This window comes from Peromyscus californicus, unplaced genomic scaffold (genome assembly GCF_007827085.1).
Source record: "Peromyscus californicus insignis strain IS unplaced genomic scaffold, ASM782708v3 Scaffold_7__1_contigs__length_154581171, whole genome shotgun sequence".
Classification (NCBI taxonomy): Eukaryota; Metazoa; Chordata; class Mammalia; order Rodentia; family Cricetidae; genus Peromyscus; species Peromyscus californicus.
In genome coordinates this window covers 44,859,703-44,872,375 of record NW_026294595.1, presented here as the reverse complement: position 1 = coordinate 44,872,375, position 12,673 = coordinate 44,859,703, and the positions used below count along the sequence as shown (strand labels likewise).

The following is a 12,673-nucleotide window of genomic DNA, read 5'->3' as shown; positions in this document are numbered from 1 at the left end:
GTTAATGGATATCCATTCTTTCACTTACTATAGTAAAAGTCCCAAAATGTCCTCTTTTTCTGAGAATAAAAGGTTACCAGTAAGGCTGTAATACATTTTTTTGTTTAAACTATCTAGGAGAGAATGAGACAGACTAATTAATTTCCTATGCAAATAAATCATTGACAATCTTCACAGATGCATTTTATACTAATTTGTCTTTGAATTTATTTTGATGTACTTGAAATATATGAATTTATCTTGATGTACTTAGTTCATGAAATGACTAAATTCTACTAAACATTTTCTTTGTGATTTCTTTATATAAAATTTGGAAAATACAAAGCACCATATGCTATCTCTCAAACATTTGTAAACTGTATTCATAATAAACCATTTAATGCTGTTTTAGAATGCATTTTGGTGCATGACATTCATTTCCAAACTTGGAATATGATGATCCTAAAAAAGGTAGTTCTTCTGTAATGAACATCTTTATTATCCAAGGATGAGAAAACAATAAAGAAGACCATGTCTGAAAAAAGAAACATTTTGAATGAAATTTAATTCTATAATTGTGGACTATGGGGTTGTGCCCCACATACCTAACCGAAGCATTTCCATCCTGACTTCAGTGTAACCACACACATTTATGGTTGGGTGGCTTTTGGATGCTATTAGTCCATGAGTGTGGTGCCTTCATACATGTGACTGATAATAGGAATCATGGAGAGCTTTCTCGTGCTTTTTATCAGGTAAGAATATAAGGATAAGTCAGCAATCTGGAGCCTATAAATTGGCCTGATTTTTCTGGCTCCCTGACTTCAGACTTCAAGTCGTCAGAACGCTAAAAAATTGATTTCTGTTACTGATACTGCATCCAGTCTAAAGTAAATTGTTAGAAAAACCCATATAAAGACTTTTACTAAAGTCTTGTCATTGGTAGACAATTATGGTTGCCTGATTTTTAAAATAAACTAAATAATTATAATTCACATACTATTTAAAATTATTAAATACTATAACCAGGGGTACATAGATAATGAATATTACAATGCATTAACCTACCTGCTGCTGTTAGATACTTACTAATACATGATTTAATAGTAATATAATTTAATGTAATTAAATTTGAAAAGTTTTTCTGAATAATTTTCTCTCTCCAATCATGCTATATTAAAATTCATTTTTAGCTTAAACTGTCTTTTTGGATTTACCAAGATTTGTTATTGGAATTTTTATCTCTTCAAGTTCATTGACATTTCTACTTTTGTTATAAAACTATAGTATGGTGATATTTTATCCGAGTAATATCAGCTTCCTTACCACTTTCCTTTAATGTCAGCTCATTATGATTATGTCTCTCAATGTTTAATGATTCTATATTTACTTTTCAATACAGTCAGCACAGTAGTGGGCACACATAAAGCTTCCATAGTCTTATACTGTCTAGTATTGTTTAGGAGATGAAATTAGATGTTCACAATATATGCCATGCAACAAAAATCCATATATTGTTATAATTTGATGATGTGGGATAATGATCTCTACTGTCCAGCCCATCTGCTATATAAAACTCAAGAAAATCATTATTTTATCTATATTCTGTTACACCATGTGCTACTAGAATTGTGACTATTTGTTGGTATTGTTTATTTCTGGCTTGAGGAAATAAAGACCTGATAAGTTCCTACTGGAGTACACTCCTAGAAATGATAATATTTGTATGTCTAAATGAATCAGTATATGTATTTGGTGCATATCATTGCATATGTTTACATATTTTCTGGTCTCATAAAGTGTACTTCTTTCAATTTGTTCTTCATCAGCTCAAGTTTCCTTTCTGAAATGCTAACTCTTTTCCCTAATAAATTCAGAAATTCACTTTATGATTTTTCTAGTGGATTCAGAGTGACAGATATACACTTTACAGAGCACCAGACTGCATCTAAACCTAAATCTAGGCAGTTTTTAATTTTGTGTAGTTTATCCCTTCTTTTATATCGTTTGAAAATATTAAATTTCTATACACTTTACAATATTACATACCACTGGCATAAATGGTAAAAAGAAGCAAAGTTCTTTAAGTATGATGATCATATGGAAAGACAGTTCTCCTGTGAGGTGGGTACATCAGTGCAGGCCCATACAGAGTTATTGATGACCTCTAGGTAATTTTCCAATGCTCAATTTTCTTCGCCAACAATGTTCAAATTTTGCATAGACCAAATATCTCATAATCAGTTCTATCAGCATTATACATTTTACTCTCCTGTGTTTCCATAGAGAACTGTATGTTATTTCATTTCCATGGGATCCTCTAGTCACACTTCTATAACCCAGTATTGACAAATTTGTGTCCAGAAAATCAACCAGAGAAACTTTCACGATGTTTTCTCAGATAGGCTTCTAAAGCCTTGCTATGTCTATTATTGCTTTCAAAACAAATACACAAACAAGAAAAAAAAAAAAAACAACTTCCATTGACTTCATCACACCTAGATAAACTTAGTTTTCTTGGTTCCTCTACTTTTATTTTTAAAAATAGCTATTAAGTTACTATAGTCCCATGGTTGAAAGTTTAGGAGATAGAGTGCCTCGAAAGTGAATTCTGTGAAAAGTTTCCCTCTTACATATTTGCTTTCATCCTCTCTTCCCTACCAAACACAGCCAGCCTAACCATAGACTTCCCAACATAGCATTTGCACATATACTGGAGCCTCCTTTTTAAGTTATAGATGGTAGCATATCACACACTTATCTGAACTTGCTTTGTTCATATAATACATATTAATGACATTAATATACCTCTATATTGACATATATATGTATTCTTTCAGCTGTATGAATTACACTTCATATATGTAGTATAATTTAATTAAACCCTCCATTACAAAAACTGAAAGATTCTATTCCTTTCTGATAAGACATTGTCCTATTTTTTCTTTATCCTTACATCTGGTTTATGAGGAAAAAAAAAGGTTATCTTAGGTGCCAAATAGTCTGAAGCTTTGCTGTCCCATGAAAAGTAATCAAAGAGAACAGATAAGGCTGGTGCCTTTGAGACGGTTTATTCAGAGATCCTGAAAAAAGGCTAGTGCTTACTTTCATGGCTAATATATTATCATATATAACATGTAACCTTTGGCTACTTATAACTAATTCCACAAAGTCTACTGTAGGCTGGAATTGTATCCACTCCAATTCAGTGTTCCGCACAGTCTTAAGAAATGATAACCACCAAATAAATAAGGGCGACTGAGCAATAGTAGACACTCAATCTTTGAACTTGGCACTGAATTAAAAGAAAAACTTCATTGTTATTCAAGTATAGCTCTACATTCCGAGAGTATTTTAACTTCTTCATGATTGGAGGCAATTAATCTGCTATGGAACCATAGTCACTCCATATTAACACAGGCATCCTGAAAGTTCTTGGTGATGATGCAGCACTTCTGTTGCTTGGAAATTATCCTGAAGTCTCTGTTATCTTTCACAACCCAGCAACAGGCATTCACTCAGCACCGACTATGAAAAAAAAGTATTTAAGAATTTAAAGACTAAGCAGAAAATAAAAGTGTAAAGTGGGTAAAAATACATAGGATATGTATGGGTGTGCCATATAAATGAAACTTACCTACATAACAAAAATATAGAGTATATTTTAAATCTAGGTACAATGCAATGAAGGTAAACAAAGGAAGTCTTGCTCATGTGAGAGGCATCCAAGAATATGGAATGACATCGAAGAATCGGCATAATTATTTTACAACAGAACCATTCCATTTTCCCCCAAAGTGTCATGAAGTGTACTTATAATCCAGGATCTTGCTTCTGGAACTGAGTAACTGAGGTCTTACTCATCAGCCTCTTGAGTGCCGTTTCTTTTTCAGACACATAGGTCCACCCAAAAACTTTCCGATGGCCTTGTTATGAACTGTTGTGGCTTGCTGAATTGAAGTTGCTAAATTTGAGCCATGTTCAATATCATTTTCTTCAAGAATTAACGCATCTTTTGGGCTTGAGAAACAGGACAAATAACACCTGTCCTCACATCAAACCTAAGGAGGTATTTTTCATCAAAGAAATTTCAGATTTCAACCAAAGACCCATTCTCTTGAATAACTACAATGGTGGGTAAGGGTGCATACTCAGAACTAATGAAAGCCTAGCGTGGCACCACAGGGTGTGTTCCGAACACGGCTACTGATATTTCTTATAGTAGCCATCTTCTTTCTGTTTCCCCTGGGTTTGTTAACCTGCAGCCTCTTCTTTTTACTTCTAAGGAGACTCACCTTTACATTTGATTTGACTGAAGGTAATTGGCATGGTTCCTCTGGGGCCCTTCACAAAAACTGTGTGGCCCTCCAGAGTGATGGCAACATTTTCTAGAATGCCAGCAGTCTGTTTGCTGAGAATGATCTTCATTCTCACAGTAGATGGAGCAAAGAGCATTTTTTCTAGTCTTTGAAATTGGAAGTCAGGAAGAAATAAAACCCTGGTATGAGTTGGAGAGTGATGACCTCATGAAGACTGAACAAGCTCTTACAGAAGAGAAAACAACTGATCATTTTGATGAGGGTACTTTGCTTAGGTGTGAGGTAACTTAATGTACAGTAGGGGAAGGGTAATGGGCTAGTTTAGTTGAAGCATGCATGAAGGGAATTGTGGCTGCTCTGCTGAAATGGTGGACAGGGATCACTGTAAAGCATGTTTAGTCCTGAGCTACTATTGTTAACATAATTCCATGAAAGATATCAGCTATTTGAGACTTTAAAATGCCTAACACAATACCAATTTAACACTCAACTTACTTTTGTTACCTTTTTCAAGTAACCAAGATCAGTGAAGCCTCACAAGATTAATCAAGTGAAAGGGATAAACAAGGCAGTTTCTCTGCAGGTGTCAATTTAAACCATACACACTTGAACTTTTTCTAACTACTCACCATAAACACCCAATTGGCATAGTCGCTCTTTTCATAAACATTAAATAAGCCCGTGCTTGCGTAGGAAGGAGGGTTGTGAAGAGGATTTGCCACATTACAGTTGTAAGTAATTAATAAGCTTAATTCTACTTGGTCAGTATATATATACATACACACATACACACATATATATATATACATACACACACACACACACACACACACACACACACACACACACACACACACATATATATATATATATATATATATATATATATATATATATATATATACTGTACAGCCCAACTTGTCTTCTAATTCTCTGCCTTCTACCTTAGCCTCTGGGTGCTGCGATTACCAGAACACATCACAACACTCAGCCTACAACCTTAACACTAACAGTTAATAGAATCTCTTTGTATGTTACAGAGAAGTAAAGTCCTGTAGAACTGTGTCTAAGGCCCTACATTTCTTTTCAAGAAGCAGCATAACGAACATATCCCTAGAACACACTGTATGTTTTCCTCAGGCTCTTTCATTTGCTCTGTCTGTCTTTCTCCTGAGAATCCCACACCCTTAATGTTGAGGCACCCTATTCCACTGGCTCATCTCATCTTTTTCTTTTCTTCATAGTGTTTCTCATAATGATACCCAGAGGGAAAAAATTGACCAATTTCATTTCTTTAATGAGAGGGTCTGTGTGAGCTTTCAGTTCTGTGAGAAAACAACCTAAGGGGAGAAAGACATTTTGGCCACATTTTCAGAGATTTCTGCTCATGATTATCTGGCTTGATTGCTTGAGGCCTAGGGCAAGGTCAAACTATCAGGGTGGAATGACATGGTAAAGCCAAACCACTCACTCTAGGGCAGCCAGGTGTGAAGACAGACAGGGAGGGCCCAGCAACAAGTTATATCCTTTAAAAGCAAGTGCAGCGACATACTTCCTCCTACCAGAGCACTTCTAATATCCTGTTTCAAACCACTGGTGAGGTGGCATCTCAATAGAGCCACAGACTGGGACACAGTTTTCAACACACAAATCTGTGAGGCCATTTTATGCCCAAACCATAAAAAGAAAAGAAAATCGTTAGTCTTCAGCACCACATACAGGGCCCAGCATGCAGGCGACTTTCAGTCAATATTTGTTGAATGAATAAACAAGCCATTTGGGTTTTCTTCTATCACTTGCTTCTATTAGAACAGAAAGAGAAATTCTATTAAAATACAAAAAATATTAGGATATAGAAGTTATAGGAACTTCCATGCATGCTTACTTCACTAGTATGTCTAAAATTTAGAAGGCTTCACTCCTTTAAGGGTTTAGATTAGAAATGGCACTCTAGAGCCTTGCCCTAAATGCCATATGTTATTCACGCATGTACTTGCCTGAAATCCAACAGTGCACTGAGTGCTTAATGCCAAGGAGTAAGTGCACACTTTATGGTAAAGTCCAAGGCCTTTAATTACTATAATAGTGGCCTGTGATGATATATTGTGTACCCTAATAAAGTTTGCCTGGAGATCATGGGACAGAACAAGCCACTAGATTAAACACAGATGCCAGGCAGTGGTGGCACACACTTTAACCCTAGCACTCAGGAGGCAGAGAGCCATCTGGATCTCTGTGAGTTCAAAGCCACCCTGGACTACATGAGATTGACTCAGTCTAGGAGAGAAACACAGCCAAGCAGTGGTGGCACACACCTTTAATCCCAGCACTTGAGTTCTCATGCCTTTGCTTATGAAGCACGCACATGCCTTTAATCTCAGCACTAGAGAGGTTGAAACAGGAGGTGATATGGCAGGGTGGAGAAAGGCATATAAGGCGTGAAGAGACAGGAACTAAAGGCTTTTCAGTCTGCGGAGTCCTAGAGGTAAGAAGATGTGGCAGTGGCTTGTTCGTTTGTCTTTCTGATCTTTCAACATTTACCCCAATATAAGGCTCCAGGCTTTTTATTAATAAGACCTTTTAACATTTGAGCTACAGTAGTAGCCCAGCCTCACTGCATTTTTTTTTTTGCTGTTACAGACACAGGAATTAACATTTCTGGTATTTGTCTTTATAAACAAAAGATCTTCAAATACAGATTTGATCAACTTGGTTTTATATGGACATTGCAAGTAAGAGGCAGATTTAAATTTTTATATCAAACCTCGCTTTGCCTTTTGTAAATTTAATATTTTAGTTTTTTAAAATAATTATTGTTGCTGTCTTTTCAGTTTGAACTCTAATACCAAATCCAGGAAATACTCTGATAAATTATTTATTTCTGTTTGTGCACACATGTTTTGACTGCATGTATGTCTGTGTACCACATGTGTTCCTATAAAGGCCAGAAGAGGGCATCAGATCCCCTGAGACTGGAATGACAGACATTTCTGACCCACCAAGTAGGTGCTGGGAATTGAAATTGCCAGAGTTACCAGTGCACTTAATGGCTGTGACAACTCTCCAGCCCAGAAAATACTTTTTAAAAAGCATATTTAAGTGGAAAAACTTGGAACCTGAGCATTGAAAATTAGACAGCAGAGAGAAAAAAAAACAAATTTGGAGCCAACAAGGTAATAAAAATCTATTGTGAATTTTAAAAATAAAACACTTTGAGTAGTGTTTGGGAACTCAAAAACATTTGTACTTATTTCTACCCCAGAGCATCTTATGTAGCTAAAAAGGATAGTTATTTATATGATACTTGCACTTTAATAAAATGTCCCCAGAGTTGATTGTACCATTGTACACTTACATGTCAACTTTAAAAGTACTCTGATGTTTCATTATGGGGAACACTCCTCCACTGCTGGTGGGAGTGCAAACATACAGCCACTTTGGAAATCTGTATGGTGGTTCCTCAGAAAACTGGGAATCAATCTACCTTAAGACCCAGCTATACCACTCTTGGGCATATACCCAAGGGATGTTCAATCATACCACAAGGACACTTACTCAACTATGTTCATGGCAGCATTATTTGCAATAGCTAGAACCTGGAAACAAGCTGAAACCAATGATTTGAATGTCCCGAAACCAAAGATTGGCTTAAAACAATGTGGTACGTTTACACAGTGGAGTATTACTCAGTTGTTAAAAAACAATGACATCACAAAATTTGCAGGCAAATGGATGGAACTAGAAAAAAATCATCCTGAGTGAAGTAACCCAGCCCCAGAAGGACAAACATGGTATGTATTCACTCATAAGTGGATATTAGATGTAAAGCCAAGGATAACCAGACTACAATCCACAACCCCAGAGAAACTAAGTAACAAGGAGAGGCCTAAGAAGGACAAGCATGAATCATCCTGGGAGGTGGAAATAGATAAGCTCTCCTGGGAAAACTGGGAGAGGGTGGTGGGGAGGGGATGGGATGGGGGATGAGAACATGAGGAAACAGGATGGTAGAGTAGGGAGAGGGACAGAGAGGGAGAGCAATGAAAGAGCTATCTAGATAGAATGAACCATTATAGGTTTAGGGAGAAACCTGGTACTAGGAAAATTGCCAGGAATCCACAAGATGACCCCAGCTAAGACTCCTAGCAAAAGTGCCTGAACTGGCCTTCTCCTGTAATCAGAGTGGTGACTACCCTAGTTGTCATCACAGGGACTTCATCCAGTAACTGATGGGAGCAGATGCAGAGATCCACAGCTAGGCCCTGAGCCAAGCACCCGAAGTCCAGTTGAAGAGAGAGAGGAGGAATTATATGAGCAAAGGGCACAAGATCATGATGGGGAAACCCACAAAGACAGCTGATCTGAGCTAATGGGAGATTATGGACTCTAGATTGATGGCTGGTGAACCTGCAGAGGACTGATCTAGGCCTTCTGAATGTGAGTGACAGCTGATTGCCTTGGTCTCTCTGAGGGGCCCCTGGCAGTGGGACCAGGACTTATCCCAGGTGCATGAAGTGGCTTTTTGGAGTCCATTCCCTATAGTGGGATACCTTATTCAGCCTTGATGCAGGGGGCAGGAACTTGGTCCTGCCTCAACTTGATGGGTTAGACTTTATTGATTCCCCATGGGAGGCCTTACATTCTCTGAGGAGTGGAAAGGGGGTGGAGATGGCGCAGGGGAGATGAAGGGAGGGAGGAGGGGACGGAAGAGGAACTGTAGTTGGTATTTAAAAATAAAAAAAAATTAAAAAAAAAGAATTTCACAGCAATGCAATGATATAATACAAAACATTCAAATTAATGGTACTGCTTCTCACATAGTATAACTGAATTGCTATCGGTAAAGAACTGTAACTCTAACAGTTGATTGTCAGTAAACATCCCATAACCCATGATCCCATTACCACATGTGGATCAACTTCCTCCCATCCATCATTATTCTAAAGGGTTTTGCCATTTTTTATGGAGTTGTTTGGGATCAGCAAGTGAACAAGAATCTTACATCATTCATTAAAAAGATCATCAGTCATATTCATCTTATTTATGTGTTAACAATGCATTAAAGAATTATTGAGGCTCATTAAAATATACACTGTCCTTGTTTGAGTAAGAATGGCACTCACAGGGTCATATACCTGAATGCTTAATCACCAGAGAGTGCAACTCTTAAAAGAACTAGAAGGATTATGAGGTGTGTGGTCTGTGGCCTTATTGGAGGAAATGTGTCACTGGGGATGGGGCTTTGATGTGTCAGAAGCCCATATCAGGCCCAGTCTCTCTCTCTCTCTCTCTCTCTCTCTCTCTCTCTCTCTCTCTCTCTCTCTCTCTCTCTCTCTCTCTCTCTGTTTATGGATCAGGATGTAGCTCTCAGCTACTTTCCCAGCACCATTCTTGCCTGACACCATGCTCCTTGGCATGGTGATATGGACTAAACCTTTGAAACTGTGAGCAAGCACCAGTTAAATGCTTCCATTTATAAGAGTTTTCTTGGTCATGGTGTCTCCTCACACTTACAGAATATTGACTAAGACACATATCAATGGAAAAACATTCCTGCCTTAATAACAAGCACCACTGGAGCAACTGACCCCCAAGTGATGCTCTACCTGAGAGCTTCAAGTGGCACAGAGCCTCTGAGATGCAGGTTCTCTATGAGGGACATATGAGAATAACCAGATGTCCACAATGAATCTTCCAGTAGTCTGCCAACACTGGTCCTACAAGTTCCATAACTCAAAGTAACATACAGAAGAAGAGAAGCTGCTCCAAAGGTCATTTCAATGACACCTCAGGGATATTCCCTTAAATGGTTGTCCTTTAAGGTGTTGACGTTAAATAGTCTATACTGAGCCTACAGCTTACTTTCAAAGTCAACATGTATTTCCTGGTCATGATTTAACTAACATTTTAACAACTTCTTCAGAAGTATTCCTGCCTCCTGTTCTCTGCAACTGATAGCTTGGTAAATGAACCCCTGAGGCTTGCAATTCCTTAAATTAAGATTGACAGTCTGGGGACGCCTTTACAAACTGCATCTTCTACCTTGAGAGCCCTTATAGGCTTTTAGTGGTACTATTAAATTGTTCCTGTGAGGCCATTGTGAGATTAAGTGGATGCTTTTCTCAGAAAATTTCAGATGCAAAGAGGTTAAAATGATGTTTCCAAAGCAACAAAAGACACTTTCTATCTCATGGACTCTCATATGCAAAACCTCACAGAAGCATGTGCATGCACGACCAGCCCCAGGAGTTGCACACAGGACACTAGCGGGAAAGGGACAATCAGGTTAACTTCACTATGGTATCTGAGGACCACAGTCCAACCACACACCCATTTGATTCGCTGAGCCCCCCCCCCAAATTGCCCTTTTGTTGTTCTTTGTTGGGAAAAGGAAAACGTAATTTATTTCAGACTTTGATGCAAGGCTTTCAGATGTTTGATAAGTGTAATTTTCTGCCATGCTGCTTCTACAAAGCATGTCTCCAGTATGTTGGGAGGTTGAAGGCAGGAGAAAAGTTCCATGCATGTTTCCAGGCTTATAAAAATTAAGAATTTTGATTTTGATGCAGTTACGGTGACTAATCAAAATAAAAAAGCTTTTTAAAAGCCTTTATTCTAAGCAACCACTGCTAATGTTGCCAAGTTCAGCAATTCAGCTCTATCCCTCTCACGGCAATTTACCATTTTCTTAAGTAAAGATTTATTTTTGTTGCTAAATCCCCGAGTCCCCCAATTCAAATGTGCTAGATTACTATCTTCCTATTCTATCTGACATTTTCCACAAAACCAACAGTAATATCTTAAAAACAAAAAACATTCCTGGAACAATGCCTTCAAGGAAAAATTGGTGATGTTTGCTGTGCAATATGAAATCATCATCTATGTCTGTTGCTGTTTCTATTTGAAGCACAAGAATCAAATGGTCAATAATTAGAGCGACATGCAACTTTTGCAGTTAGAACTTTTCATTTGCTAACCAATTGAGGCAAATTAATTGTGGAGTCGAGAAGGAATAAAGCAGGTCAATTAAAGCCAATAAGAATCTCATCATGTTGCAATAATGAGGACTACACAGTTCTTTTAATGTAAAATAGATGCAAAAAATAAAGATCAAAGTGCAACCACAAGGAAAAAAATCCCAAGTCTTACATATAAACTCAGTGGGCTGTTTTATAATTATTTTTAAATGAAGGTATCACCCCCCTCTCCTGTTTAAACTGTAATTACTCTTCAGAGAAATGGCATGCTATTTTGAAATCCTAAGGAGTTATGAAGTTATAAAAGACTGATTATAGGTCCTTTTTTGAGAGTGGATTATAGTAGAGGCAGAATGATAAAGAAGAGGAAAGAGAGGGGCATTGCATTCACCTTGAATGTGAATTTGATTTTCTTCAGAATGCCCCTTACAACTAATCCTGAAATCCCAAATGCCTCCTGCCATCTGCCACATTAACTTTGACACACTTTCTCAATTTGTTTCCAAGAAAAATAAGCCCATTCTTTTTTATATTAAGACATGTTCCCATTTTTAATATATCTAATCTTTCACTTCTCTCAAAGCAGCTGTTTCCTGGAAGGCCTGCTACACAGCATAGAAAGATTTAAAAAATAAAATAAAATCTAGAGAGAGCAGGAACCAAAGCCAGTTTGTACTGACACCATAAATCCCCAACTTCAATATACCTTTTAATTAACATTCCAATAGAAATGTATTGAATCACTCACTACTTACTGCAATATATTAATTCTTACACACTTAAAAAATATACCACAGGATGCTACTGAGGAAACTATCAATTATTGTTAGCCTGATGTGTATGCGTGCCTACGTGTGAGTGCATATGTGTGTTTGTATGTGTAAGATCTGTGACTGTTTGTCTATGAGAGCACATGTCAAAGCCAGAGGTCGACATTTGATGTATTTTCACATCTTTTTTTTTTCTTTTTTGAGATACAATGAAGCTATACCCAACTTTTTATGTAGGTTGTGAGGATCTGAACTCAGGTGTAGCATGAATCTTAAAGGGTCTTATTAATAAGAACAAACCCAGAGTCAGGTATTGGAGTGAATGCTGGAAGATCAGAGAAGCAGAACAAGCTACAGCCACCTGACCTTGCCAATTCCTCAGCTGATCCTGTTTCCTCAGACTGGAAGCTTCTGAGTCCTCATCCACATAGATCTCAGCTGAACTGCTGCTCAAAAGCCTAAAAGCTTAACCAGGCTAGTTCCTGGTCCTCACACTTTATATACCTTTCTGCTTCCTCCCATCACTCCTGAGATTAAAGGCATGAGTCACCATGCCTAGCTGTTTCCAGTGTGGCCTTTAACACACAGAAATCCAGACGGATCTCTGCCTCTGGAATGCTAGGATTAA

At 37.7% G+C, this 12,673-nt stretch overlaps 1 protein-coding gene and 1 pseudogene across 17 annotated transcripts in view; both read right to left on the bottom strand.

Annotated features, from left to right (window-relative positions):
* Window positions 1-12,673, bottom strand: part of B3galt1 (beta-1,3-galactosyltransferase 1) — a 568,919-nt gene that overhangs the window by 363,121 nt on the left and 193,125 nt on the right. The gene's annotated exons all lie outside the window — the stretch shown is intronic.
* On the bottom strand, window positions 2,874-5,046 carry LOC128102281 (60S ribosomal protein L9-like; annotated as a pseudogene).